The 4,785-nt window shown below is 54.6% G+C and overlaps 1 long non-coding RNA gene across 1 annotated transcript; it reads right to left on the reverse strand.

The window, feature by feature from the left end:
- Positions 1–471: 471 nt before the first annotated feature.
- On the reverse strand, positions 472–4,785 carry LOC115636120. The gene is made up of 2 exons (XR_003996816.1): positions 3,666–4,785; positions 472–1,240 (listed from the first exon to the last, which is right to left on the reverse strand). It is a non-coding gene; the product is annotated as an uncharacterized LOC115636120 (long non-coding RNA).

Raw genomic sequence — 4,785 nt, forward strand, 5'->3', positions numbered from 1 at the left:
AGAGAGATTTGTATCATTCCAGTTCTACAGAGATGAGTGGAGATCAGATGCATGTTCTAGACCCCCTTCCACCATGGCCACCCTACGCGCCAAGAATCAGAACCTGCTTCTCCATGGCCTTGCCCCTGGGGTCACCGCTCACAGCTGTGCAAGGGTGTGACTAGTGAGATGCTCAGGGGCAGTATTTTACTCTTCTTCTGCACAGGTGTGAACGATGACAGAGGACCAGTGGGAAATCCAGCCTGGACTTTTGGGCCAATATCAGGGCTTGTGACTGCTGGACAAGGTCTGTTCAGGGCCTTGTAAATGGCAAGCCTGTGACAGGCCACTTGGCCTCCAGTAAGCAGAGAAGCCCTAGACCATGTGATCCTAGCATGCCAGGCCCCAGGATGAGTATTGATGTGCCCCTCAGAGCAAGAGAGATTTCCTCCCCTGCCGCCGCCACCCACTTCAGACAGAACTACAGCCGGGAAGGGTCATGAAATTTAGTGTGAATCAAAATGTTACATCACTTCAGAGCTGGGCTATTCACGCTACAGTCACCAGGCTCTGGGAAAGCAAGTACAGGAGTGGGAGGAAGTTACACAGGAACTAAAACAAGAGCCTGCCAAAGCAAGCGTGCGGAATTTGTCCAGGCAAACAGGTCCATTAGCTCAGGAGCCACATTCCTGGGTAGGCCGCTGTCCCCAGGAGAGGCCCGGTCAGAACTGCTCAGCAGAGGTCCACGTCGTCCTTGCAGACAGGAAGGCAGGGGTGTGGTCTCGCTGGGAGCAGGCCACAGCCAAGTTTCATGTCCCCTTTCTCTGAAGAATTTTGAACAAGGGAGGCAGCACCTCCCTGTTCCCCTCACAGTACCGGTCAATGACAATGCACTTGTAATGCCAGAGGAACAGCAGGACCATTAGTGCAATGGTGATCATTATTCCTAGGGCAATCAGCAATTTCTTCCAGGGGCAGTTGCCAGGTTTGGATGAGTCAGGCTCCAGGCAGGCTTGTCCCTGCTCAGTACTGGCCAAACGCACCCCTGGCTTGTGGGGCTGAAGTAGACACTTAACTCTAGATAGGAGCACGGAGCGGATGCTTCCAAGCTTGGAGGAGCCTGCCTCAGCCTGGCATAGCCCTGGAGTCTCCAAATCATCCTGACTTGTCAGTTTGGTCTTCATAGTCACATCAGGCTTCCCAGCAGAAGGAGCCAATGGAACGTCACGCTAACCAGCTGTTCTAGGTGCTTCCCAAAGCCCTGCATGGAAAAACAAAGGGAGTTCTGACAGATGCCTCAGCAGTAGTCAGCGGGTGGGTAGGAAGTGAAGTGACACTTCTGCATAGGGTTACTTGCCTGGTCTATTTAGTGAGAAATGGGTGGACCTACAAAGACTTTGTAACCAGGTACAAGGAGACCCCAGCCTGATGGAGTTCTCCAGCATGGAGGTTTTTGCCTGGACAGTGCAGGTTTGGTGAAACTGGATTTTTGCCTGGTTTAAACAGTACGTGCCACCAGAATCCCAACTGTGAGCTGGCACAGGGCTACCCGTGCCATGCATTTTGTAGGACAATCATTTGGCAGCTCTGCCACACATTTCCACAGCCCAGCTGAGATCTCATGCAGCCACGCCCCAGTGCAGGAATAGCTCCAGTTACAGCTGCTGGCTAGCTGGGGCTAGTGTGGCACCTGCTAAAAAGCCACCCAGGGATCTCTTCTCTTGCTGCTGGCCCTTGAGGGTCTGCATGGGGATGGAACAGCTGGCGAGTGACACCAGCCACAAGGCATTTGGCAGCTATGTAGATGCCTCTCCTCGTTGGCAGAGAAAAGAAATGCAGCCAGCACATTCTGCCCTCCAGAGGGGCAGGGAAGACCCAACATGTATGGCACTCAGATGGTCCCAGCCCCCATGAGTGGCAGCAGTGCTTTCTCAGAATGTGGGGTGTTCCCCAGCGCTGGCGGGCAGGCCACAGACATGTTCTCTAGAGTCCCAGCTTTCCTTTTTAGAAGAAAAAACTTTTTCGCTGTTATAGCTGCAGAGAAAACCTTCAAAACATGACCCACGTGTCACTGGTGACTGCCTGAGTTTGCAGAGAGTCTGAAATAGTAGCTCTGATGTGTGAACAGCCCTGTTTATATTATCTCAGATGCCACTGATGATAGGTAATGGGGACATCTGAAGTATCTCCACTCCTCAAAGCAGTGAAGAAAGGAGAAGATGTAGTTATTCTAAGGATATAATCTAGGAGACAGTCTAACACCATATGGTGGATTGAAAGGGGGTTAGATTAGCCTTCCACGTTTGAAAAATGATGGGTGGAGGAGGTTCGAGACAACAGTTGCCATTAAGAACCAATCACATTATCCAGAAACAGCCCCAGTCCCCAGCCCCAGTGGGTTTTCTCGATGGACCCAGGAAAACCCCTCAGTGTTTTGCAGACTGAAGAGCTGTGTGCAGAGAGTCCTGAGGACAGATCATGGGCAAGGTCTCTGGGGCCAGTTGGCTCCAGCAGGGTAAGAGCAGAGACCGTCTGCTCAGAGCAGGTCCAGGCATTGCTCCAGGGCAGTCGTCCTGCCTAATGCTGTCCATGCACATACCCTCCCCACAATCTGCTGTGCAGACGTGCCCACCCCGAGCCAAAACTCAGTATGCAGAGTAGGGCTTTCAAAGGAGCGTCAGGTTCTCTTCTAACCTCAGACACAGGTGCAGTGTGTCAATAACAAAGGTTCCTTCACTGCTCATATATGTGCACACAGCCTTCTGTTTGGCCCCTGTCACCCAGGCACGGCTGACTCCAACTCTCTCGGCGTCAATGGAGCTGCAGCGACACACAATAGGCACTGCCTGTTTAGCAGCCGCCCTAGTGCCTGGGATGGTGGAAAGGGGGCTCAGCTGGGTCCAGCTCTGCTTAGAAAGGGGCTTTAGGCCAGGGGGTGCTGGAAATGCCTGGAGCCAGGTTACACTTGCAACAGTGCTTCAAAATGGACATGGAGTTTGCCACCCAGACAACCCTGTTCTAGCCAAAGGCAGAGTTAAGAATCAGGCCCCCTTGGCTTTTGCTTTAGTGCCAGTGCCCAGCCATGGGGACAGAGTCAGTGGGTGCCTTTGAAAATGTTGGGCCAAGCACCCACTGACTCTGTCCCCATGGATCAGCACCCCCCAGAGGGTTTCACCCAGCTAGACCACAGTTCAGTGCTCTGGCAGTGGGCCAAGCCCTGTCCCCTGGCAGCTGTGAGAATGTCACACCCCTCAGCTGTTGGGGGGGGGCAGGACAGCTTTACAAGTGCCTCACTTGTCAGCCCTTTGGGGGCCAGGCCTAGCTGGCTGTTGGTGCTCATCCTGCAGGATGCCCAAGGGGAGGGGACTGTCTGCCAGGCACTGGGCCTGATGCTTTTCTAAGGGGTCAGCTGGGTTTGAGACTAGAGTGGCAGCCATCACCTCCCAGGGGCATTAGGGGCTAGGAGCTCCCCTGTCCTCCCCAGATAAGGGACTCAGCCTTCTAAGCTCCTGGTTTTGCTTTCCAGAGGGGAAGCTGGCCCAGGCACCAGTACAGAGTCAGCCCCATAAGGGCCTCCCTGCTGCTGCCCCCTACAGGCCAGCTCCACTGCTGGGGCCCGGGGAGGGGGACAGGGGGGACTGGGAGAGTAGAAAGGGGACAGGTGCAGCAAACAGCACATTCCTTACCTGGAGAAAAGGGCTGCAGTCTCCTGCAGTGCCACTGTCTGTCAACAAGCCCCAGCATCTAGAGCAGGTGCCGCTGCCCAGGCATTTATTACAGCTCCTGGCCAATCGGGTCTGGCCCCTCCCAAGCCTCCCAGAAATAACCCCAGCTGCTGCCAGACTCGGGTCACATCCCTTGCTGTGTTTCTGTGGTTACAAGTGCTGAAGAGGGATCCTGTAAACACCAGAGTACTTGGCGGGCAAGTTATCTTCCTTCATCAACAAGGAAACTGAGCTGGCCTGTGCAGTGTCCAGGTCCAGAGCAATGCACACGCTGCCTGCAGAGAAATGCTGCAGCCCCATAACCCCAGCAAGTGCAGGGCGCTCTAGGGAGTGGGACATGGACTGGGACTGTCCTGGCTTTTGTCTTGTCTCTGACAACGACTGGCATGCCTGGCCACTTCCCCAGCCTGTGCCTCAGTGTCCCCATCTGTAACCCTGAGCTGGGCCTGAGCTCCCTGGCAAAGGTTTGCAGGGGCTGTGAAAGCCTCTGATGAAAGACGTTCGCAACGGGCTCAGTGCCCAGGCAGATCCCACTATGGCAATGAAGGGCCAGAGATTTGAGAAGGCTCAGTAGGCACCATGTGCCTAGTGCAAGGAACCTTGCTGGAAAGTGAGTCCTGGGCACAGAGTCCTGCTGAGAGATGGACCCTGGAGCAGGGATGGGTGCCCTGGCTGGGCACCAGGCCCCAGGAGGCAGGGAGGACGGGGATGTGGCATTCTGCTGGAGATCGGGCCATAGGCAGGCAAACAACACGACAACTTACAAACCAACTTTCTTTCCCCTTCCTGGGAACAAAGGAATGGAAGAGGTGACACAACCAGCATGTTTGCAGCTACTTACAAAGCTACCCATTTTGTGAATTTCTTTTCCCTGTCCACAGACATGCCCAGATGAGAAAACACAGGAGGCGGGACAAGGAGGAAGGAACTGATGTTCCTTTCTCAGATTGGCCATAGGTAGGTGAGAGTCTCCGGGCCAGAATCACAGCTCTTCCTTAGCAGGCACTCTGGGGCAGGGCTGCTGCAAGGAAGTTTCGCGCCCTAGGCGAAACTTCCACCTTGCGCCACCCCCCAACCCAGC

Source organism: Gopherus evgoodei, chromosome 16, assembly GCF_007399415.2.
Source record: "Gopherus evgoodei ecotype Sinaloan lineage chromosome 16, rGopEvg1_v1.p, whole genome shotgun sequence".
Lineage (NCBI taxonomy): Eukaryota > Metazoa > Chordata > Testudines > Testudinidae > Gopherus > Gopherus evgoodei.